The sequence below is a fragment of the Martes martes genome (genome assembly GCF_963455335.1).
Source record: "Martes martes genome assembly, contig: scaffold_165, whole genome shotgun sequence".
Taxonomy (NCBI): Eukaryota; Metazoa; Chordata; class Mammalia; order Carnivora; family Mustelidae; genus Martes; species Martes martes.
This window is the reverse complement of record NW_027666649.1, coordinates 59,878-86,491: the sequence shown is the minus strand read 5'-3', so window position 1 is coordinate 86,491 and position 26,614 is coordinate 59,878. Positions and strand designations below refer to the sequence as shown.

The 26,614-nt window shown below is 40.5% G+C and overlaps 1 protein-coding gene across 1 annotated transcript in view; it reads right to left on the bottom strand.

Moving 5' to 3' along the window:
* GNB4 (G protein subunit beta 4) overlaps nt 1–22,634 on the bottom strand; it is a 55,307-nt gene extending 32,673 nt beyond the window's left edge. The window contains exon 1 of the mRNA XM_080831407.1: nt 22,468–22,634. The gene's annotated coding sequence lies outside the window, so the exon portion shown is untranslated. The remainder of the gene's footprint in view (nt 1–22,467) is intronic.
* Between the last annotated feature and the right edge of the window lie 3,980 nt (nt 22,635–26,614).

The following is a 26,614-nucleotide window of genomic DNA, read 5'->3' as shown; positions in this document are numbered from 1 at the left end:
TTGAGTACAATCACTGCTCCGTGCAGCACTCCTCCAGAACTCCTTCGTTCTCTCCCTGCGAGTCCCCTTCTTCAACAGATTAGACTCCAGGTCCGGCAATTCACCCACACGAGTTGCCAGAACCCTAGTTTCCCCGACCCTTTTACGTTGTCACACTCAACAGACAAAAACCACAACCTTGTATGAATTCAACTACTTACTTTCTTTTGGCCAGTACTCAAGCCACCAAACACTAATTTAAAAAGTCAAACAGGGCGTACTAATTACCTACAAATTCATTTCACTCATCTCAACTGGGCCCTCAAAACCGCCCAGCAACCTACATAGCTTTTTACTCATCACTTTCACTCTATCAACTACCTCAGTTCCTTTGAACTCTTTAAGTTTCTGACATTTCACACCCTCTTACAAATGACCTTGCCTTCTATATCACAGAGAAAACAGAAGCCATCAGACATGAACTCTTTCAATTTTCTACCACCAGATAGATATATAAAACTATACAAACATAACAGACTCATCACATTCTCCTTTCCCTCCATTCGGAATGGAGGAACTGACTTTTCTGTCCTTTGGTCCAATTCCTCCGCCTGTGATTTAAATCCTATCTACCGTCTTTTCAGTAAACTTATACTTCCCTTAATAATCTCTTCTAGAACATTCAAGTTCTCATTGTTCCTCCGTTCTAGTTTTTTAGGGAAAATTTCAAACAGAGAAAGGTAGAGAAATCCATATAATGGACACCCATAATATACCATACAATTTAAAAATTGTTCATGTTACTGCTGTATTTCTTTCTTGATTTTGCTCATTTTTTAAAATTTCTTTTTTTTTAAAGATTTTATTTATTTGAGAGAGAGACAGAGAGTATGAGTACAAGCAGTGGGGAGGGGCGGAGGGAAGAGGGAGAAGCAGGGAACCCAACAACCCGGGGCTCAATCCCAGGACCCTGAGATCATGACCTGACCAACCAACTGAGCCATCCAGGAATCTCCACTTCCTAAAGTATTTTAAAGTCAGTCACAGACACCAAGACATTCCACTCTGAAATATGTCAGCACTCATCTCCAAAAATATTAGGACACTTATCTATTAAACCATATTACCATTAACAGATCTACCAAAATTAACAGTAATTATTCAGGAGCTAATATACCTAGTCCATTTTCAAATTTCCCTAATTACTCCACCAATGTCTTTTTACATCTAATTTATTCAAATTAGGATCCAATTACAGACTACATAACACACTGGGTTATGTCTCCTAAATCTCTCCATCTAGAAGTATCCATTGCCTGCTTTATTTCCCCCTAAAATACTGACTTACTGGAGAGAATGAGCCATTTGTCCTTTTCGATGTCCTGCATTCTGCTTATTTCCTTATGGTATCATTTAACTTGTTTATCCTCTACACTGCCAAAAAACTTTAAGTTAGATCCACGGGTTAAAGGATATTCAAGTACAATGTGTTTGACAGGAATACTTCTAGGTAACATGCAGACTTAGTGGTATCATAAAACAGAACACACTTAATCTTTGTTAATTCGCTCTTTGTAAAGCTAAGATTGGTCAGGGTATTCAAGTATTAACAATTCAGGCTACTGTAAGTCCTCACCTTCATCTAGCAAACCACCACCTGTGGGTAACCTTTCACTTTCAAGTGGATACTTTCTATCAGGGTTAAACATGCCCAAGTCTCTACCTTAAAAAAAAAAAAAAAAAGAGAGAGAGAGAGAAAATGCCTTGATTCTATAGTTCACTATCACAGAGCTTCCTTTTTCTATCCTTCATTATGAACTCTCAAACAAAGCTGCCTATACATGACCCCATTTCTTCACAGGGACTTCTGAATTCTCAAGCCTCACTCCTGTCCAGCCGCCTTCAGCTAAATTAAAGCAGACATCATGGAAAAGGCGGGAGCGGTCAGAAGGCATGGATCAGAGAAAGGTTTCTACTGGCAAAATCAGAGCCCTTGAGATGCTTGTACCAAATGAAAGGTAGCAGAATACACCATCCCAATGATGGCTTAAGGATGTGGCATAGGATTATTCAGAGAAACAGCAGACACAGGAGAGACTAAAAACAAGAGACCTTATCCTCTGAAATGGAAATTTAAATTTATAAAGAAAATCTCCACTCGTCAGAGTGTCTTGCTCTCTGTTCTAGGAAAGAAAGGACTCTAAACCAGAGAATCTGAACCAATGGAGAATGCAGGATTTAAATCTGCACAACAAACCTTACCTTTGTTTACCCTTGCCTTTCCTGATAACCTCCCGCAACGTTCCCCTCCCTACCCCACCCCCACTCCTAAAGGTGCTGGTTCTTCTTCCTCTAGCTGAAGACCGTCTGTTAGCTGGTGCCTTGGCTACCTTAGGGTGTTACACATTTTTCTCCCTGGGAATCTCTGATGTATATGTGAGGGATACAAACATGTTCAAAAACTTGTTTTTCTCATTTATCTTTTATTGCAGGGTGTCTCAGCCAAGAACTCAGAAAAGTAAAGGGAAAATCACTTTTCCTCCCCTACAGAGAGAACTGCAAACTTTCTCCAGATGCCTCAAAAGAAATATTAAAGCTCCCTTCCCCTACCTTCCATGACCTACTGCTAAAAGGAGGAACTTGTTTTTCACTCTTTAAGGAAAATTTATTGGTTCTGTCACTAAGAAGAAAGAATATTTTGAGGACACACTTTCTGTTGCTCTTTTCTTCCCCCCCTGACAATTGCTGAGAATACCAATAAGGATCACATCTAGCACAAACTAAATTATAAATGATTTCCGTACAAGCCTAGAGCTGACTAGGGTAAAATGAAGCCACAAAGATACCCCCAGGTGAAACCAAGTAAGATAAATCCTAATAAGTTACGTTTTGAAGGTCTAAAGGAGGATCTAATGAAGTGGCCAGTCCCTGTAGTCTGTGGACGTATCAGGGCTATGAAAGCTCTGGATTCCTGAGAATGATATTGTGGCATAAGGAACAGTTTAGTAAGTCATTGCCTCAAGCCTTCGACTAAAGCCTCAAACCTTCTACTAAAGCATGCTCCAATTCAGAGAAGTGAGGTCCTCCAGGGGCACATATTTGACTGGGAGCAACAAAGTCCTCCAACTACTTGCCCTCCTATAGTTAGGTCCTTTACATCCACAGTTAATAAGAACAAAAACCAAGAAAATGGCAAAATAGTTCATAATACTTTGTGAATGTGTGTGTGGGGGGGAGGGGGGGAGCATGAAAAGTAATGGCAGGAGAAAGAAAACCAGTAAGATAAATAGTCAACCACCACTACAGAAATTCGCCACTGGGTATAGCCAGGTGAACCACCGCATAAATGAACTCCAAATCTTCCTTAAAGTATAAGATACTCAAGAACCCAACCTGTGAAGGGAGTCAACCAAAACCTCTCACTGATCATCAGACTTCACCTGAATTAATGACCAAAAAAAGAAGCGATGCTAGGCAGAAATTAAGGTTTCCTTCTACACTGGTCACACACCTAACAGAAAACAGAGTAGGACTTTTGGGGACTCAGAAGTAGTGAAAAGCCCCAAAGCTGAAGGCAAAGAAGCATCAATTATGCTACCCCTCCTTTCTTTTTTAGAGCTTCTGACATATGGGAGCCAAATCAACCTCAAGGCTTACTAAATAACCCAATGGTCTGCTGCACACACACCCCAACCCAACTGTTGACAATGATTCTTACAATTATCTCTCTATATCCCTCTATACAAACTGAGATGAGAAAAGGTCAGCAAGAAGGGCTACCTAGCACCTTCAGTTGTGTAAGGACGGTGTATTCAAGAGAAGAGTTTGTCTTCTATGGGGGAGGGGGACACAAGGGAACAAAGCCACAGATTGAGAAAAGAAGGATGAGCAACCAGAGTTTAAAAAAAATTCCTCCAGGGGCGCCTGGGTGGCTCAGTGGGTTAAAGCCTCTGCCTTCGGCTCAGGTCATGATCCCAGGGTCCTGGGATCGAGCCCCACATCGGGCTGTCTGCTCCACAGAGAGCCTGCTCCCTCTTCTCTCTCTCTCTGCCTGCCTCTCTGCCTACTTGTGATCCCTGTCTGTCAAATAAATAAATAAAATCTTGAAAAAAAAAAATTCCTCCAAACTAATAAAAAAGACCAATGATCTAACTGAAAAATGTGCAAAGATATGAATGGGCAAACCACAGCAGGAAAAACTGTGGAAGCCAATATTCGAATAAAGAGATATTCATTCAACCTCAGTAACCAGGGCAATGCAAATAAAAATAATTTCATACCAATCAGATCAAACTGTATCTCAACTAAGAACTAACAAGGCTGGGGCACCTGGTTGGTAGTTGGGGTAAAGCATGTGATTCTTGATCTCAAGGTCATGAGTTCAAGCCCTACACTGGGTGTAGAGATTACTTAAATTAAAAAGAAAAAAAAAAAAAAAAGAAAAAGAAGAATAGGCAAGGTTGGGGGAAAAGGTAACTCATTCTGGTAGGAAAGCTACTGGAAAGTAACTTGGCCAGTATCTAACAAAGGTGATGATACTTTTATCTTTCAATATGACAATTCAATTTCTGGGGGCCCCCCCGGCTGGCTCAGGAGGACATGCCTGCCACTCCTGATCTTGGAGTCAAGAGTTCAAGCTCCACGTGGGGTATACAGATTACTTAAAACTGTTTAAAAAGTTTATTAGAAAAATAAGATTTAATTCCATTTCTGGGTACATAAGCCCTAAAGGAAACTCAAGTACATGTGCTCATGTGTCAAGAGTTGGATTCAGGGCCACATGGGTGGCTCAGTGGGTTAAGCCTCTGCCTTTGGCTGGGGTCGTGATCTCGGGGTCCTGGGATTGAGCCCCGCATCAGGCTCTCTGCTTGGCGGGGAGCCTGCTTCCCCGCCCCCCCCCCCCCCGCCACCTGCCTCTCTGCCTACTTGTGATCTCTCTTTCTGTCAAAAAAAATAGATAAAATCTTTTAAGAAAAAAAAAAAAAGAGTTGGATTCATATAGTACTACTCATAAGAGCAAGAAATTTAAAACACCAATGCCCACCAACAGGAGAATGGATAATTGTAGTGTTTTCTTTCACGCTGAATTATTATATCACAAGAAAACAAATGTACTACAGGTACAGACAATGTAGAGTAAACTGAACAATATTATTGGGGGGGGGGGAATGGAACAAGTTCCAGAAGACACATATCAGCATAACTCTTTTTATAAAGCTCAAAAACAACTAAGACTATTCAGGAATGCACACCTATGTAATAAAATATTCTTTAAGGAAATGATAAAACAGTACAAGGAAGAAGCACACAAGTACAACAGCTGCAAGTAATGGTTAATTTTTGAATTCCTGAGCTGGGTTTGCTTTATGGGTGTTTTTGTTACCAAAGAGCAAGCAAATATATAGAAGTTAGTCACAATGGATCCACAATAAATATAGTTAATTTAACGCTTGCACTAAATTGAACAAGGAGAGGCGCCTGGGTGGCTCAGTTGGTTGGGTGACTGCCTTCAGCTCAGGTCATGATCCTGGAGTCCTGGGATCGAGTCCCGCATTGGGCTCTCTGCTCTGTGGGGAGTCTGCTTCTCCTTCTGACCCTCCCCTTCTTGTGCTCTCTCACTCATTCTCTCTCTCTCAAATAAATAAATAAAATCTTTTTAAAAAAAATTGAACAAGGAGACCCTTAGACTGAGGCGGTTCTAATACCTTAACAAACTACGTAAGCAAACCCAAACCTAAGTTTGTAAAACCCAAGGACAACCAATCACAGCCAACTATGCTTTCCAAATAAGGCAACCACATAGCTATAGCTAATCAAATAATCTCCTTGCTTTGCTTCTTTCTCTAAGAATCTTGCCCCTACGTATGCCCAATCCAAACAGATTTTTGCTAAACAAAAAAACTTAAATGGTTAATATGCCTCAGTTTATCTCTTACCACACCGGAAGTCCACTGGGAACTATAAAATAAGTGGAATGAGGTAAAAATAAAGACAAAAGGAAATGGAGGTTCAGACAGGTGAAATAACTTGCCTAAAATTAGAGGTATAGGGGGCAACTGAATCCAACTGTGTGAGAGAGTCTGGAACGCGGCTCTCTTCACCCTGCCACACTGCTCTTTTCAAAGGGCAGCTCATCAAACTTCTCTGCTGAATCTGACTAATGATATTCCCCCTCCTCATTCCCTTTACTACTATGGCATTCATGACCCCAACTTCCTAGATCCTCCTTGTATCTCACTATTGTTTCTCTGAGTTTTTTTGCTGTCTCTCCCCACCCCATTCACTTAAATACTTACATTTCCCAGAATCTATCTTCAGCCAGCTAGTTAAGAAACCTTCCTCCTAGGAGGGAACGATAAAGGAATACGAGATACAGATAAGCCATCTCTACATTCCTTTACAAAAAACAAAAAACAGAAACAAACAAAAACAAAAAACCCACAACTACAGGGGTTCCTGGCTGGCTCAGTTGGTGGACCATGTGACTTTTCATCTTAGGGTCAGGAGTTCAAGCCCCACGTTGGGTGTAGAGATTACTTAAAAATAAAGTCTTAAAAGATTTTTTGAAATTTTACATAAAAACACAACCAAGAACAAAACACAAAAAACATCAGAAGGATTCAGTATAATTGTCAAGAAATTTCAGCAATGGTGATTTTTAATCTAGGTCATATTGGAGCGGTTCATCACAATCTCTGAAGTGGTACTGAAATTGTAGACAAAAGTAATTTTAACTAATAATTTAACAGAAATTAGTTTAATATCAGCACAGTGTCTTTCAGTTACCACCATAACTTCTTGACTAAGTTCTTTTTCAACATGCATAAATGATTCATTTAACACAATTGAAATTACTCTATCATATAATGAAAGCATTGTAAGTTGAGAAGAAAGCAGCATATTAGTTATCTTTTTAAAAGTTCAGCTGTGCCAGTTACACATATAAAAAAAATACCAATGAGCCACTGTATCCACACTAATTTAAAAAAAATACACTTGCGTAATTCAGCCTTCTCTCCCCACTTCTTAAAACGTCCACAGAAATCTTTACCAAAGCAAGGCATTATGTAGGCTATACAATTATACTGCTGTGTGAGTGAACAGAGCCATTTTCATCTATATGCAATAAGGAATATGAATATTTCTTAGCTATTAATAATTTTCATACTGATCATGAAAGTTCACAAAGCATGAAAGAATATTTTAGGTTGTAAATTTAGGCATAAAACTACTTTTGCTTACTAAGTCTATTCATCAGAAAAATTCAAATTTGTTTTTATAATCCCTAAGTTCTACGTTTCTCTTGGCAATCTGTTAATTCCTATACTTTGTAAAAATTAAAAAAAAAAACTAACTGCAAACCCATAATGAATTAGGTATTTAAAGCTTTTACAATCATTCTTAGCATGGAATTTATTTTTGCTTTGGTTTTTTTTTTAAAGATTTTATTTATTTATTTGACAGAGAGAGACATCACAAGTAGGCAGGGGGCGGGGGGAAGCAGGCTTCCCACTGATCAGAAAGCCCAATGCGGGGCTCAATCCCAGGACCCTGAGATCATGACCTGAGCTGACGGCAGAGGCTTTAACCCACTGAGCCACCCAGGCGCCCCTCTTAGCATGGAATTTAAAAGCACACTTGCCTATCCACCCCATGCATTCCATGTACAGATATTCCCGTGTGGCTTTCACAAGAAGTTAGCTAAAAACCTAGGACTGAGGGGGCAAATGGATAAGCCAGAAGAATACAAGTTGGAGCTGCTGAAACTGTAGCATAGGCATTCAGGTTTTTTTACTTTCTCATCCCACTGTACACTTAAAGGCCCCCAAAGTAAAAAATTCCACCTCTTGTGAACTGCAGACAGTCTGTGTTGTCTGTGTTCTAGAAAACAAATGAGGTGCTGTTCTTCAGTCGGTTTCCCTTCACCTAACCAGTATGTTGTGGCATGGTTCCTTCTTTCACCAGACATTTAACGAATGTCTATCATGTGCAAAGACCTGAGGCTACACATGAATAGGACAGGCCCAGTTCCCCAGGAATTCACAGTCAAGTAGGAAAACAGACATTTAAGTGCATACTCCCATAGGTCCATAATCTCATTATACGCAGCCCTAGCACCATGTGTGGCTTGGATCTGGGAAGTGTTCAGATTTTAAAAAGGTGTGGACCCTGGGGCAGCACCCCATATAATCAAGGAGTATTTCTGTAGCAAAACATAAGCACATTCACAAGTAGGTGGGGAAAAAGGGACTAGCAGGTTTCAAGTTAGATCAGGCCTGGTTGCCGTAGAAAATGCGTCCAAATCATGCAAGGTTTTGCCACTAAGTGATGTATGAAAAAAACCTGCCATTTGCATAGCATTTTCGATCTCCAATTTCTGGATAAGAGATTATTGACCTGTAATGCCTAAGAGGAAGATCACATGGCACAAAGTCAGGATAAGCCCAGAACTGAGGTGTTAGCAGGAGTTAGCCGACCAAGAAATAGCATTCATTGTGCACTTCTGTGCCATGCACTATTCGAAATTCTCCACAGTAACTCATTTAATGGCTTCAAATCAACCTCAGAAGGTAGGGGCTAGTATCTTCCCCATCCCACAGATGACAGAACTACAGGTTATGGAGCTTACCACGCTTACCTGAGTTCATATAATCTAATAGCTTGCTGACTCACTCGCAGTGTCCTTGCTGTGTGATCCCAGGGCTGCTCGCCTGCTCTGAGTCTCAATTCGCTGACATCAGTAGCGTGGAGATACCCTATGGGACTGTTTGGGTAATCAGAGATACACATTCACAAAATGTCTTTGGAATTTTAAGTGAGGGCTAATTTGGCCCAGCAAGGGAAATATCAAAGTATCAAAGACATTATATAACCAGAAACACTGCTCAGGTCATTATCTATATCTGGATCAATAGATATAATACAAAATACTTTAAACAAAAAAGAAAATACAATTATTACCAGAAAGAGATTTTTTTCATGGCCTCAGCATCCCAGTTACGCTGCCATGTAACCCTTCTGTTCTCTCCATAACTCCTTGAGAGGTGCAGAAGATCCCTCCCTGGGAACTCTGGAGACTTCTGTTGGCAAGGAGAGGACTCTATCCCTAACTCCTATTATACAGACCAGGACACCCTAATGAGTGGGAAGGAGAGGAGAGAGAGTCAAAGGGGAAAGAGGGTAGGAGAGAAAACATGCAATTATGTGAAGGCCTTTCTCAAACTCCACCCACCTGGTGAGGACAGCAGTACCGGGGCCCACCCCGGTATGCTGCCGACCCCCTACTCAAATGCCCTGACTCCGAGATTGAAGCACTGTTCATTACTGTTATACCCTTCAGGTGTGTAAGGGAAGAAGAAGCATGGTTGCTAACCACGATTCCACTAAATAACCTCATCAGTGGTTCCCAAAGTGTGGGAACCAGCAGCAGCAGTACCACTGAGAAACTTGCTAGAAAAGCACATTTTAGGCCCTTTCCCAGCCAAGACCCTGATTCCGCTGCCTCCTACAGTCTGAGAAACACAGGTCTGAACTCAGTTACATAGGAAACAAGTCTAAAACCTTTTGACTGAGGGAAGGTTCAAGAATGTATTCATTAAGGGACTCCTGGGGGGCTCAGCTGGTTAAACGTCTGCATCCGGCTCAGGTCCCGATCTCAGAGTCCCCCATCAGACTCACTCTGCTCAGCGCAGAGTCGGCTTCTCCCTCTCCCTCTGCGCCTCCCTGCTGCTTGTGCTCTCTCTCTCTCTTACACTCTCAAATAAATAAAATCTTAAAAAAAAAAAAGTTTCCTAAAAAAAAACTAAATGGCATTTATATTATCTTCCTGCTCAAACAAAACATCTAAAATACTTTAAAAAATAAACATAGTTGGAATACACAATTATAGAAAAAAAAATTCCCATTCTTATCAGTTTCTTTTTTTAAAATAGGGCAGGATTATTCCCCATATCTGAACTGTTAAAATTTTTTGAAATTTTTTTCTGAGGAATGCCTTCAGAATGGGAAGAGAGAAAAAAGAGACACTCCCCATATAAATTTCCTATTTCTCAAATACTTAAAACTTAAAGATGTTTTTACAAAGAAATCATTAACAATTTCTTGACGTATTTCAGGTGTTATCTTCCCCTTCCTCAAGGGAAACAATCCATCTGGCAAAAACTTGAATTTTTTGGCAGCCATTACCTTCTTGAAAATAATCTGTATTAGCTTTTACTCTTTAAGAAACTTAAGAATGAAATAAACTCAAGAGCTGAAAGGACATCTCAGGAACCAGCTATCTGCTATCAGGAAATACCTAGGACACCTGAAAAGAGAGATACTTGAAAAAAAGTTTTTAATTTAAGGCTTAAATGCACTGATCTTTGTTAAAGTAGAAAAGCGTGTGAGAAAATATCTGCCAATACTTTCATGTATCTCCGGAATTAACTAAAAAAGGGACTTAGATTCTCAACTGCCAAAAGTAGCTCTTACTAAAATTTTTCTTTAAAAAAGAACTTTGTGATTTAGTTTTCTTAACAAGTCACAACATAATCAGTCCACACAGAAATCAACCAACAAGAAAACAAGCTCTTTATCCAGGTATCATAAACAGATCACTGGGGGTGAACCCTCTGGGTAAGAATTAGGGGCTCTCTCTTTGAACAGGACTTGTCATCGTGGCAGAAATCTAAACTGAGGTAGTAAATTCCACGGCCCAATAAAATGTCATGCATTAAAGTAAAAAAAAAAAAAAGGACAGGTATTCATGGAATTTAAAGTAAATGGATTTTGCTGTTTCATTCCTACACATTTTTACATTTGTGTGTCATAAAATGTGTGACGACTGTAGTGTTTTAAACTACGCCATTTATAAAAGCTGAGTGTTTCATCATAAATTCTTTAGATTTAATTTTTAAAATACAAATTATAAAATTATCTAAATCAAGGAAAAGGGAAGAACTCTTTGAGACAAAGGTAGTAACAAAACCAGAGATTATAACAATATGAGGTACTACATAAAAACCAGATGCAGAGTGCCTCTTCTAAATGTAGAGTGTGGGGCGCCTGGGTGGCTCAGTGGGTTAAAGCCTCTGCCTTCGGCTCAGGTCATGATCCCAGGGTCCTGGGATCAAGCCCCGCATCAGACTCTCTGCTCAGCGGGGAGCCTGCTTCCTCCTCTCTCTCTGCCTGTCTCTCTGCCTACTTGTGACCTCTGTCAAATAAATAAATAAAAATCTTCTAAATGTAGAGTGCATGTGTTTCCATTCTTTTAGTGTATCCTCCCTACAGAACTGGAGAGAAAATGGAAGCTTTAAGTGAAGAGGTTTAGCTTTTTTCTAGTCAACATTTGGGAAAGCTTTCAAAAGGATTTTTCTTCCTGCATTATTCCTATTATTTTTAGCAACAGTCTTAACATATATAAGAAATGAACACTATCCCCACCTGTCAATCCAAACTGTCCTGAGAGTCATTCTTCCACTCAACAAACATGTCTTTAACTCCTACCCTGCACTAGGCACTCACAACAACCCACCCCAATAAAAAAAGTTCATCTTCTTCCGAAAAATAATTATTGTATCGGGACAGAACGGCTGCAACAGAGCACATATTTTAAAATACTATGTAACCAAAACCGAATGTTTCATGAGAATATGACTGAACTTACCATACTAAGGATTTCCCTTAAACTGAAACCGTTTCTAGAATGCTTGCATTTTTAGCTGCACTATCTCTTAAAGCAACAAGTTCTATGAATTCACTGGCAGCTTTGTAAAATGGCAGGGAATTTCCTTTTACTTAGTCCTACAACTACCTTCTCTAAGTTGAGAAGCCTTTAATTTTAGTATTTCTAAGACACTGTGACTCAGACATTAGGAAAATAAATTACGATTATGTAAATTACAAATCGTAACGTTCTCATACTGTCTTTTCTCAGATGACTTCACTCAAGTATTACTACCTCTTGGATTTTTTTAATGGGACCAAGTATGGTTCATCTCTGTATCACTAAATCACACAGTCTTGGATCACTTTAAAGTCACATAATTCGTGTTGTATTTTTTTTTAACCAAAAACAATCCCTTAAATTTACCAGAATTTGTTACACATTATTAGATAATTATTAGATATTGATATAATCAATATCTAAAAAACGTTTAAATGAATCCCACCACTAAAGGATGAAAATATGACAACAGTGGCTATCAGAATTTCATCCAACAAATGTTTGTTAAGTGCCCATCCAATGTTTCTAGGTTTATAATGTTTATAAGGCATCATGATCTAGCTTATTTGTTAATCGGCTACATGGCACAAAATGTGACTTGCAAGTGACATATTCATGGAAAAGTAGCTACAACTTCATGTGTTCACAGCTTTAAAAAAAAGTTAAAAATCTTTTTTTTTTAAAGTAAGATTATCTTAAAGTTACCAAGAGTAAGTAGAAATAGAGTACATCACTCAGCGACTTTCTCCCAGTACAGATCTCAGTCTTTCTAACATAAAGCCATTAATACCTAGGCAGAAGGTAAAACTTCGGAGGTTTTACTAATTAAAAAGCAAATGCATCCATGTGGTATCGGTCTGAGATGAACAGTTTTCCACCAATGCTACTTCAGGATCACACTTTATTTACCAAAATATCACACAACTGCTTTCTTGGGTTTAGACTAACAGCTAATAACCCACATTAGCGATCTGTGATTCCATTCCATCCTCAACTCCCTTCCCTACCACTAAGGTTCTCAAAAGCCATCTGTCCAAGGGGTCTTCTCTCTCCCAGGTGGCCTGAATAGTGTTTTAGCAGCACTCACTCTCACATACACCAAAATTGCTCTTCAGCACCGCTGAGGAAAAACATTATTCCTGATGCTTCACTAGCCCTTCAGGATGTGTCTCCATTATCTCTAAAAACTTTACAAAGATGTTTCCTCACTGAAAACTAGCACATAACCATGGATGAAATTTACACAGCAACATTTCTCTCCTTTTTTATAATCTAAGTCACAGAGGAGTGTATCTGTGTGTATTTTTTTTTTTTTAAAGATTTTATTTATTTATCTGACAGAGAGATCGAGAGAGCACTAGCAGGGGGGACAATGGGGAGAGAGAGGGAGAAGCAGACTCCCCGCCCGAGCAGGGAGCCAGATGCGGGGCTCGATCCCAGGACCATGGGATCATGACCTGAGCCGAAGGCAGATGTCTAACCATCTGAGCCACCCAGGTGCCCCTATCTGTGTGTATTTTTAAATATTTTCCCCCAAAAGCTTCCCTAGTCGCACATTAATAATTAATGAAATAATGAAATTCCTTGATAAGTTTTAGTTCCCATAAACATTAACATATAACCATGAAAATATCTAAGTTTTAAAAATTTTTAAATAACAATTGTTTTTGCTTTTTATATCATGTGACAAGAAGGCCACATTTTTTTTTTCTTAAATGTTTATTTAAGTAATCTCTACACCCAACACGGGGCTCAAACTCATGACCCCAAGATCAAGAGTCTCATGTTCTTCGGACTGAGCCAGCCAGATGCCCTAAAATGACATTTTTCAAAAAGTTTAGTCCTACTCCCACAACAGCTTCCCCAGAGACCCATTTCATAAGTAATACACATAATGAGGATCCCTTGTTGATGAATTTCAATCCTTAAATAATTAGCTGTCCTCCATTTTTCTACTAAGTACATAATTTAATTTACAGAAGTCTAGGAGATAAAAAAAAATGTTTAAATTACTTCCTTATAAAAACCTGGTCACTAGAAGCCTTGTTAACTATCCTAAATACAATGTATAATCTATGTTGAAAGCCAGTTAGACAACGAAGTCTCATTCAGCTTAAGGTATATTACTGGGTTTTTAATTTTACATTACTAAATAGCTAAAGCCCAATTTTCACCCTTTAAACAATTCCAGGGTAAGAGTGTGTACGTGGGGAACTCCAGAAAAAATGAAGAGGGGAAAAAATGAGCCAAGCCATTGCTACATGTTACCATAACAAAACTATCAAAAATCCCTCTACACAAGCACAGGGATTAATAGTCCTTTGAGCACAGGGCCCCCCCCCCCCCCGCCGCCCCCGTCCTCATCTTTGTCTATTCCAAAGTAGTGTTCTCCCTCTACAGTACAGATTCTATCAATTTCTCCATAGTTAAAAATGTATTACAAGTTAGATGATAAACAACAGATGGATAAAGAAGATGTGGGGTGAGTGTGCATGTGCGCGCATGCGCGCGCACACACACATGAAGTATTATGCGGCCATCAAAAAGTGAAATCTTGCCATTTGCAACAACATGCATGGAACTAGACAGAGGGTATTATGCTAAGTGAAATAAGTCAATTAGAGAAAGACAATTATCAGATGATCCCACTGATATGAGGAATTTGAGAAACAAGACAGAGGATCATAAGGGAAAGGAAGGAAAAAGGAAACAAGATGAAATCAGAGAGGGAGAGAAACCATAAGAGACTCTTAATCTCAGGAAACAAACTGAGGGTTGTTGGAGGGGAAGGGGGTTGGAGGAACGGGGTGGCTGGGTGATGGACACTGGGGAGGGTACGTGCTATGATGAGTGCTGTGAATTGTGTAAGACTGATGAATCACAGACCTGTACCCCTGAAACAAATAATACATTATGTTAATAAATACATATACAAATGATAAAAAAAAATTAGATGATGAAGAAAGAGTAAGACTTCTAAAAATGTAATATTTTTGAATAAATAAAAATGAAATGTTTAAGGACCATCACTCTTCAACTGTTTATGTAACAAAAAATTACAAACATAAATCAACAGGAAAGGAGATATGATACATCCATACACTGAAATATTACATAGCTGTTAAGATGAGAACCTCAGAGCTCTAAATAGTTGAGAAGATGCCAGCACTAATGACACCCCCTGAGCAAATGCTCCCTTTTGGTCCCAACTGTACAGTAAGCATTTTGGTGGGAGTATGCCCTTACCCAGCAAGCTTTCTTGGTAATAACCAAACAGCACAGGAAACAACCCTGCTAAAGCCAAAACTGGGTTAGAGAAGGGGGTAAGTTAAGCTGTGTACTGCCTTAAATATTAAAGATGGACAATAAGAGAAACAAATTATTTCAGCAAGTCAGTAGTACATGCACATTAAAATCATTTAATGTGATTGCTATTGCAAAACAAATTAAGATATAACTTTGAGCAATTCTAGAAGGCTCTCTGTAATGCACACTGAAAAAATGGGATTGGAACATATATTGTTAACTTATCAAGTATTTTTTGTTCATCACTATTGCACCAAAGTAAATTTTTTGGTACCTATGCCATCCCTAAGACAGTAGGAAGGCTGTCAGGTAGCATAATAGTGAAGAGTACAGCCTCTACTACCCAACCATTGCTGGTTGGATACTGGCTTTCCCACTGGCATATGTTAACTGATATGGAAAAATCAAAAGATTAACTGAAACTGTAGTTTAGAAAAAGGTGTCTGTGAACTAAAAATGGAAAAATATTAAAAATATTTTAAGACAGGGGTGCCTGGGTGGCTCAGTTGGTTTAGCGTCTGCCATCAGCTCAGGTCATGATCCCAGGGTTCTGGGATCGAGCTCCACATCGGGCTCCCTGCTCAGTGGGGAGTCTGCTTCTCCCTCTCCCTCGGCCCCCCCCTCCTGCTGGTGCTTGCTCCCGCTCTCTGTCAAATAAATAAATAAAATCTTTAAAAAACTATTTTCAGAGAAAGAAGTATACTTAAGCAGGAATTATTTTATATAACCAAAACATTTTGGAGCTAAATGGTCTTTTTTTTTTTTAACATCCTAAATCAGATCTCTCTTTAACTATTGTCCTTTTTCTTGTCATTCTCTCCTATATTAATATGGTTAATTTAGAGGCTTACCAAAAATTACAATTTTTTAATCTTTGTCATTTAAAAGTTAATTACCCAGTTTGTGGTCAAGGTTCCTCCCTTTTTGTTTCTTCCTAGTGACCTACTATACTCATCTGGCTGCTTATCAGTATTACCTCCACCAGAGGGCAGACAAAAGGAAGATGAAGCTGGGAAAATTACCAACTTGTTAGCTTCCCAAGAAGCTTTAGCAGTATCACCTAGAAACTTAAACAGCACTACCGTTATAGGGTTCTCTGGGACAGCCTTCCCCATTGGAAACAGTATTAGACAAAATACAGCAGAAAAGGTGGCAAATATTAATTCATGCATTTATTCATTCATTCAACAAATATCTGAGTTCCAACTACATGCCAGACACATTCCAGACTCTAGGGATTCAGCAGTAAATAAAACAAACAAAAGGCCCTGTTGTCATGGAGCTTTAATCTATATCTGTCTAGGAAACAGATAATAAAGTACATAAATAAACAATTTCAAGTACAGATAAGGACTCTGCAGGAGAAAAAACCTGCAAGAAGTTAGCGACAAGGCAGGCTATTTTTAAACAAATTAATATATAATGCCTGAATGAAATGACTGAATGAGCCATGCTTGAAATGGGAAAAGGGCATTCCAGGAAGAATAAACAGTAAATCCAAAGGTCCTGAGGCAGAAACTAACCTGGAATACTGAATTAACAGCAGAGAGAATAGTGAGACTGGAGGGTAGTGAGCAAAGCAGAAGAGATTAGACGGGGGTAGGCAAGAGACCAACCACGTAATCATGTGGGCCTCCTGACCACAGTAAAAACTTCAGATTTTATCTAACAGTAATGGGTTCTACTGCCTAAGACTGGAAGCTGAAAGATCAGTCAGGAGCTACTGTTGTAGTCCAGTCCCAGGAAGATGGTGGTTTGACACAAAGGTAGTGGCAGTACAAACAGTAAAAAATAGCCAAAATCAGAATGACAGTAAGTTAGGAGCCATCATAGTTGACAATGAGGGACCAAACGCAGGATGAATGAAACAGGAGAATTAAAAGATAACTCTTACTGTCAGCCTAAGCAACTGGATGGAGGATAACACCATTTTCTGAGGAGGAGAAGCTACCGCCAGTGAAGCAGGATGAAAATCAGAGTCCATGTCCCAGAAGCCAAGGGAAAACTGTTTCAGCAGGAAGGAGCGCTCTACCACCCGTGTTAAAGGTGACCAAGAGACCTAATGTGGCAAGACTGATGTCACTGGTGACCCTGAGAAGAATCATTTTTTTACAGCACAGGAAGGATAAATCACTCTGTAGTGGGTTTAGAAGAGGAGAGATGGGGAGCTGAGGAACAGATACAGCCTACATGGCCTCTTCCCAAGATTTCTGTTGTTGTCTTTGGACACAAAGTAGCCTTATTATTTTTTGAAGTTTTACTTTTAACATTTCATTTTTTAAAATTTCAAACTTATAGTTGAAAAGAGTAGTATAAAAAAAAGAAAAAAGCAGTACGGTGAATAAATACTCTTAGACCTTTCACTTAGATTCACTAATTGTTAATGTTTGCCACGTTTGCTTTATCATTCTCTTTTCATTCTAATAATTATTGCTTGTCCATTTGAGAGTAAGTTGAAGATATTCTGACCATTTACTTCTAATAATTCACTGTGTATCTTTCTAAGAGCAAGGTCATTGTCTTATACATCCACAGTACAATGACCAAATTCAGGAAACTTAACACTGACGCAATACTATTATTTAATATTCATTACATACTCAAATTCTGCCAATGTCCTGATAACAGTATTAGGTCAGTTACATTTTCTGATTCAAGATCCAATCCAGGATTATGCACTGCACTTTGTCAGAGCTCTTAAACTTCCTTTATTTAATTTTTAGCATTTTTTAAAAGATTTTATTTATTTGAGCAAGAGAGCGAGCATGCATGAGAGAGAGAGCGAGCGAGCGTGCATGAGCACATGCACCCGTGCATGCAAACAAGCAGGGGAGAGGGGCAGAGGAAAGGGAGAAGCAGAGTACCTGCCCTGGGCAGGGAGCCCAACAGGTAGACTTCATTCCAGGACCCTGGGATCATGACCTGAGCTGAATGCAGATGCTTAATCGACTGAGCCACCCAAATACCCTCAATTAAGGTCCCTCAATTGTTTCCTCTATGTAGATTTTGGTTATGCATTTTAGAAAAAAACACAGAAAAGTAATGATGTCCCCAGTTCAAGCACATCAAAAGGAACCTGTTTTAAGATTTTATTTATTTATTTGAGAGGGAGAGAGGGAGAGAGCGTGAGCAAGCTCTATCAAGGGAGAGAGGAAGAAGCAGACTTCCCGCTGAGTAGGGAGCACACAAGGGGCTCCATCCGAGGACCTCAGGATCAGGACCTGAGCTGAAGGCAGACGCTTAACCAACTGAGCCACCCACGTGCCCCAAGAGGAATCTATTTATCCCACTACTGGTGATACTAACTTTGATCAGTTGGTTGAGATGGTGTCTGCCAGATTTCTTCACTGTGAAGTACTCCTTTTCCCCATTGGTCATTAATCTCTGGAGAGACCACTAGAAACTGTATTAGTACCCTTCTCCCCATCCAGTTTTCTCCATTAGTAATGCTGGCGTGAACCAACAAGACCATAATGGTTGCAAGCCAGTCACTTTTCTATTACTCCTTCTACATTTTTATTGGCAGTCTACTTGAGAATGCTTTCTCCTTTTCCTTTATTTATTATGAACTTGTGGATTTACTTTATTCAATGGGTTATAACCCATTATTATCATTATTCATTTTGAGGCTCAAATTTTCCCAGATTTGGCTGTTCAAGCTAGTTCCTATGTCTTTTTGACGTACCACCACCATTTTGGGGAATACTTCCCTACCCTGTATTCTAGGCTAATCTTCTGCTATTCCTGCCCCGGCCCTGGAATCAACCATTTAGACCTGGGCACTATTTGTGCTTACTGCTACTAGGGTGTCATTGCTTCTAGACCTTTCCATCAGACAGAGCTAGAAAATGTAACTCTAAATCCAATCGAATACCAGAGAGTGCTTCACTGCCTTCTTCCATTTCATCTTTATTTCCCTTTTCCCACAGTAAAAACTCTACCTCAAAAAATACCAATGAATTTATTCATTTGCTCATTTCTATGATACATACAAAATAGTTCAAGAGTTGCTGTATCTCTACCACACAAGGTTCAACATTTCTTATTTTTACAGTCCTTTCTATCTTTAGATTTAAGGTAGATTGAGTCAAAGTGCTGTGTTTAAAACTTACTTGGATTTTTCTTTTCTTCAGAGGGTTCATGTTACTCATTGAAACATAGTTGGTTCCTTTGTTGCTGTTTGTATTCAATTTTAGAGGTTTTTTATTTCAACCTTGTTGATTTTATTTTTGAACACATAAAACATAAATAAGTTTCCAAAACTATACAAAAAGATATAATCACAGCAGTGCCATTCCCTCCACTATGCCTTCTACTACATTCCTACCCACCCCCTGTAGGTAACTTATTAGTTTCTGGTTATCCTCTCCTGTATTTATTTTTATTCTATCAAAAAAATTACATTTTCTAAAAAAAATAATAATAATAAATGATGCTTTCTCAACGTGGAACCAGAGACACAGGGCAGAACAGTAGATCAAGAAATGAATTTTAAGATGGGAGACACAGGAGCTTCTGGATGGCTCAGTTGGTTAAGCCTCTGCCTTCCACTCCGGTCAGGTTCCTGGGATAGAGTATGGCCTCGGGTTCCTGGCTCAGCAGGTAACTTGCTTCTCCGTCTCCCTCTACCTACAGCTCCCCATGCTTGTGCACGCACACTCACTCTCTCTCTATCTCTCTGTCAGTAAATAAATTCTTCAAAAGAAATATCTTCTGGTTTAATTTGAGGAATATCAAGGGATGCCGGGGTGGTTCAGTCAGTTAAGCATCTGCCTTCAGCTCAGGTCATGATCCCCGGGTCCTGGGATCTAGTCCTGCATTGAGCTCCCTGCTCAGCAAGGAGCCTGCTTATCCCTCTGCCTGCTCTGCCTGCTGCTCCCCCTGCTTGTGTTCTCTCTCTGACAAATAATTTGAGGAATATCAGAGGGTTCTCATATTCAAAAAGAGACTACCATACTATTTATAACCTTCCAAAATAGTTCTATGTATAGCTCTAGAAAACCCACATTAAAATGGGATTATTATTTTGGAAGGATAATCAAGTTTTCACTACCTATTACTGTCAACAGGAGAAAATCTGCCCTGGGAAAATGGAGGTCTTGAACTCTGAGCCAGATGTTGAACCAGAATCAGAGAGGTGAGAGGAGACCGGCTGACTCAAGGATCTGCACAATTAACAGCCGCATGGTAACAATCACACTGGAAAAACAAATCCACATCTCTGGCATGTCTTGGAAAGTTTACAAATGTGCTAACGAGTAACTGAGGGTCATTCCTCACGTCCTGGCAAGAAATCACTGTGGCACAGAGGCAAGAAGGTGGACTTCAGGTTCAGAGAGGTCTGGCCTTGAATCCCAATTGAGTGACTGAACAGCTACATACCACAGGCAAGTCATTTAAGAATTCAGGGGCACAGTTTCCTCACCTGTAGAACTGTATAATGCCTACTTTGCCAAGTTCATGTAAGACATAAATAGAATAATGTACAGCATCACTCCTGGCCCAGAACAAATGTCTAATAATTAGTTTCTAGAACAAATGCAGGTTAAACCAGTCAGCAAGGTAAAGAACTAGTAACAAAGTGTACTTTAGTAACATGCCCGAAAAACTCCCAGAACTCACACCATCTCAGGCAGTACTTGGTAAGGGCAGAAAAATGTCCGATACTTTGTTCCAATTCTCAATTTTCAAAATGTCCCAGAATCTATTTTTAAAGTGTAAAAATATGTGCTGACATACTAAAGCACCAATGACTTAAAAGAAACAATTCTAGGGAGATGTTGATCAAATGACACAAACCTCCAGTTACAAGAGAGTACGCTCTGGGGATATAAGGTACAGCATGGTTACTATTGTTAACGACACTGTATTCTATACTTGAAAGTGGCTAAATACAGTCACTGGCACACACAGGTGATCAGTGTGTTAACTAATCTTACTGTGGTCATCATTATTCAATGTATATGAATATCAAGTCATCACGTTGTATACTTTAAACTTATACCATGTTATGTGTCAATTATATCTCAACAAAGCCGGGAAAAATTACAAAAGAAGCAATTCTACAAGTTAACAAAGACCAATGACTCAGAATAGCCTCGTAAACAATGCTTATGGCTCACAAACATGAACCTGAATGTACTGCAAGCCACGTTAACCAATTTTATAATTTTACAAATGTGTATACACAAGACAGTTAACCACTTTCAATAAAACAATATTTTAAAAGCTTCTATTTCAGTTTCAGATTCATCTACAAACCAGAATGCAATACAGAAAATCTTAAAATGATCTTGAGCCAAATACTGAAATACACAAACTTTCAGAGCCACAGATTGGTAATAACCCAAAAGTCCCACACAAAAGAGTCTTAAAATGTACAATGGCAAAGAAACTCAAAGCATACAATTTTATGTATCCAAACCGTCCTTTTCCTCCAGGACTAGAAAAGACCTTCCTTTCATCCTAAATAAGCAGTGTGTGCTTAAGTTCTAGAAGCTCTACTCCAGGGTCACAATCTCAGTTTGCAACACTAAAAAGGAATGAAAATACAGCGTTCTGATCAACAATTAAATCTCAAATGTCTTAAGAAAACTTCCCAGCAGGGTGCTAATCTACACGCCGAGCTATTCTGCCAGTGGCCAAAAAAGAAAAAGATGCATCCACATCCTCCACCAAAGGAGAAAGGGAAGGAGTGGGAGAAAAGGGAAGAGAGACAGAGACCGAGAGAGAGAGATGCAAAATAACAAAGCATCGTTTCTATAAACAAATGAAAGTCTGTTTTTAAACTTCTGGAAACTCAAGTCTTCCCTTACCGTATGGCAATAAATACCAAAGTAGAAGGCAATCATTTGTGTTTTGAAGTAGAAAAATAATGTGGAAAGAAAAGGAAAAACATTTTATTATGTACAGAATTTACAAGAATTCATAATCCATTACCCACCCACCCCCAATACTGGACACAATCATTTCCAAAACAAATTTAACACGAAACGGCTAGACTCATTTTTAGCACTCAGCGGAAAACTTTTATGAGCTTTCCCATAGCTCTCCACCCAATAACCCTTCTGGGCAGTCCCGAGTAACCGCTGTTTTCGGGGCAACCACCAGCTCGCGCTCTGAGTCCCCCCGCGAGGCCTCGGAGCGTAGGGACCGACCTGGGGGTGTGGAGGCCGAGGGACTACAGGCCGCCCCCTCGCTTCCCAGAGCGAGCAGTCCGAGCCGCCCAGGAAGTGCCCGAGGCGGCGGCCGAGCTGCTGGCCCCCGCGCGGGAGCACAGCGCGACCAAGGCGCGCCCGTCCCGTCCCTCCCGGGCAGGCTCCGCCACCCAGCGCGCCAGACCCCGCCAGCCCCACGCCACCACCGGGCGGGGTTCCGGCGGGGCGGCCCCGAGGCGCCCCACGCCCCCTGCGGGAAGCCTGGGATCCCCCCGCGGGGCGCTCCGACGGGCCGCGGCGCGTGCGATCGCCGCCTACCTGGAGGGAGCTCAGGTCCGCGTCGACCGGCCGCTGCCTGAGTCCGCGGGGAGCTCAGCAGCTCCTCGAGCGCGGAGCCGGCGTGCAGAGCGAAGCGCACCGCAGCGACGAGCGCCACCGAGATCCGCCGGCCACACCCAGGCCCGCGCCGCCCAGCAGCCAACTCCGCGGCGCGCCGGGGCCGGGGCGGGGACGTGGCTCGAGGCGCGAGGCGCGAGGCACGAGGCGCGCGGGCCCGATAGGGACGCGCCGCGGGCGCGCGCGCACCTTGGAGCGCGCGTCGCCCGGGCGGGGGGACAGGGGGCGAAGGCGGCGGCGGGCGTCGCGCGCAGCTTCTGCTTCCTATTTTCTGTCTCGTTTCCTGCTAGAAGAAGAAGAAAAACATAAATTCCCAGGCAGTTTCGTTTTCTTGTCGTTGTGGCGCCTGGGCGCAAGAGCACACTTCAGAGCGTCCAAGTGGTGTGGCCGGTTTCCTTCCTGGCACCGCAGAACCCTCAGTTTGCTCGTGGGCAGGATGGGGGCCTGACGTAGAAGACCCCGTCCCGTTTAGGTTTAAGTCTGGAATTCTACTTTTAAGAAAGTAAACTGGAGCCCAGAGTCACGCTAAATTGCGTTGGAATCCCAGCTCTACCATCGCTGGTCGGGTGACTGCGTACGTCTCAGGGGCTCAGCTTGGTCATAGGCAAAAGAGGGATGATACCTACCTCCTAAAGGTGCTAACATATCAAATGAGATGCCGTTTACACAGAGCCTGCCTCTAGGTAAATGACCAATACTTGGAAGTTGTTACTGGTGAAACCAGGCCTTTCACATAATCCTGGCGAGTCGCTCATCTCTGCAGGAGTTAAACATCATGTGCATCTCAACCGAGTTTTTTTTTTTCTTTTTCTTTTTCTTTTTCTTTCTTTCTTCTTCTTTTTAATGTTTAAAATGTCAGAAAATGAATGCAACTACCCAGTTTGCTTCCTCTGAAGTCAGTACCGCCCGGGAGCAGTTTTCCTCTCCCCACCCCCATCTTTCTTCTGAGTTAATTCCAGTTTGACAGACTGTTGCTATAGCATTCCTTCTCTGACGTCAAACAATTTAAAGAAACCGCCCTGGGTAACGAACACAGCAGAGGAGCTCTTTGTGGAGTTTCTGTGCAGGAGAAAGGTTTGAACGATGTGAGAGAACTTGAACACCTCCGCAGCTTTGCATTTCTTGCTCTTCGGCAGCTTCCCACTATCACCTGGAATAAATCTCTTAGTACATTGAAAGAGATGATGCCATGCGAAGCACAGTCTGATTGCGACTGTGCAGAACATGTGGCCTTTTTGTATAAAAGCCAGACCATGACAAAAATGGAAACTGTTGTAGAGCTAGGATGATGAGATTATAGGTGTTTTCCCACCAATTTTTCATTTTCCCTGATGTGGGGGTGCTTTTTCCATGAAGAAGAAAGGAGAAATGTCAAATATTCTACATACCAAAGTGTCAGAAAAGTTGATTGAAACTTGAATGGTTTGCATCTGTCACTGATTGTTTTAATGACTAAATCCTGAGCTTTAGCACCGTCATTTTTAAAAGGAAGCAAAAGGAAATTATTATTTAAGGAACTCTGATTATACACCAGGCCCTCTGCTTTCTTGTATTGTGCTTAGTTCTCATGATGACCTTACAATGTGCACTTTATCCCCACTTTATAAATAAGGAAACCGAGACTCAGTGAGATTAATTTACCTGAAGTCACACAGGGAATGGCAGAGCTTACATGGAACCCATATTGGATTGACTTCAGAGCCCACTTTCTTTAGATATTTTCTGTCTTGTCCTTGTGCCCTGGAACTTAAAGAGATGTTATAGGCCTTTGAGAAGTAATCGGGTTAAGTTTATTCGCTGAATAACAAGTTGCTAGTATTTGGGAAAACCTGGTTGAAATTATTGAGATATTCTATTCCAGAAAAGAATGAGGGAAATATAAATCAACAGCTCCTTACTACAAAAATCTGAAGAGATATAACAAGAATTTACTGACCTTTGTTTGAAGATTTAAAAATAAATTGCACAAAATGATGACTTCGACCTTGGTGAAAATTTGCTACAGAGAAATTACTAGAAGAATAAAGTCCAAATATGAAAGTTTGTTATCCAAACTAGCCCACTTCCAAGAACATTATATTTCTGTTTTGCCACATCTGCCGCATATTTTTCTGAAAAGAACCCTTACTTGTTAAAGGACAAGCCTGTATTGCAAATCTGAAAGTGGAACTGATGAAAAGAATTTCATTACCAGAAATAATTTCCTAAGAGCATAATAATGCATCTAAGTGATCCAGCAATTAGTAATATTGCAAATGATAATGTAATCCGTGTCAAAAGAAAAGGGGGGGGGAGCGGGGAAGAGAAAGAAAGAAAGAACGAAAAGAGAGAGAGAGGGAGAGAAGGACAGAAAGGGTTGGATTAATATTTTGAAGCCCGCTGATTTGTGTAGACAACTGTAGGGATGTATCCTGCTTCTAATGCTTAAACCCAGTGTTCTTGTGTTTGGGTGCCACTAGCTGATACTTAGATTTCTAACTCATTAGGCTCTTGTTCTGACATCTTACTCTATTAAAAGAGGAGGATGGGGTCCGCGCTAAAGAACTTTTGAAGATAAAACCCCCGTTTCATCCTTGTGTTCCAAGTAATGTTTAACAGCAGACCTTGCACATAGTAGGTACTTGATGAACAAATGAATTAAGGAAGGAACTTGGCTACTTTGGTTTACTCAAATAACCTTCGTACCTAACTCTACTCCCATGCCCCGCTCAGAGTCATAGAAAGGGAGAGAGTGATCATTATTTTTCTGGGAGTTTGGTTGCGGTTGCTTCTGCAGGGTGTTTTCTCCTACGATCAAGTTCAGAGAAGCTCTGCTCTCGGTCCTGTGTTGAATGTATCTGAGAATCTGGTTCTCAGGGATATACCCTAAAATTCAGAGTGCCCTGGCTTTATAACCTCTGCTTTTAAATTATATGCTAGAAATCACATATTTTTTTTCTAAGCCTGCTTTGCTCTGAATGACAAGTGCATTAAGAAGAACAGAACCATCAAATTGTACCATACACCAGTACTGCTCTATTGAATGTGTTGTGTGCTTTCCAAGTCTATTGTATTCAGGATGAGGCCAAATTTTACATATACAATACATTTTATAGAACTAAAGTAATAGCTTTTCTTCCAACAACAAAATAAGATTTTTTTTTACATTAGGTACAGAATTTTTTTAGTCATTTCCCTTTTGTAAGATACTAGACTTTTCCCACATTTTACAGAAATTATAAGAGATACCTTGTGTGTATTTTTCTTAATATTTCAAATATTTCTTAGGGTAGATTCCTAGTAAGATTTTTTTTTAAAGATTTATTTATTTATTTTAGAGTGGGGGCAGGGGAGAAGGGAGAGAGGGAATCCCAAGCAGACTCCCTGCTGAGCATGCAGTCCAACGTGGGGCTCCATCCCATGCCCCTGAGATCATGGCCTGAGCTGAAATCAAGAATTGGATGCTTGACTGACTGAGCCACCCAGGCACCCCACAAAATAAGTTTTAAAATATGAAATGGAAATTGCCTAATAGAATCTACAACAGATTTCCTCAAGGATGTAGGAAGTGATTCCTCAGTCGATTCTGTAAAAGCTTATGTGTCACTTTGGACATCCTTGATCCCAAGTGGTTATGTCTAAATACTTTCCTTTTTCTCATGCACAATGCACTTCCATATTAAACCATTTTATAGCTTGTGTTTTGAGATTGCCTTTGCTGTATACTTCTGACACTCCTGATACAAATCAGTTATAGCTCTTACATTGTTCTACTCAGATTCTATAATGACAATCTGGGTCTATAATCTCCATGCTCATCAGTGACCTTAGGAGAGCACTGTACTTAACTAACGATGTCTGTCATAGGCATGAGAAGGGTAAGGAGAAGCACCTGGCATGTATTTATTACACCATATCCTGTGGCTCAGGTCTCTGGAATCTGTCACTGGAAAGAGACAGGCAGAGTGAAAAGAACACTAAACTGCAGATAAGAAGACTTGGTTCTGAGTTTTTGGCTCTGGCATGAAATATCTGTGTGATCTTCAGCAGATCACAACCCACCTGCACTCTGTCTCTTATTCAAATATAA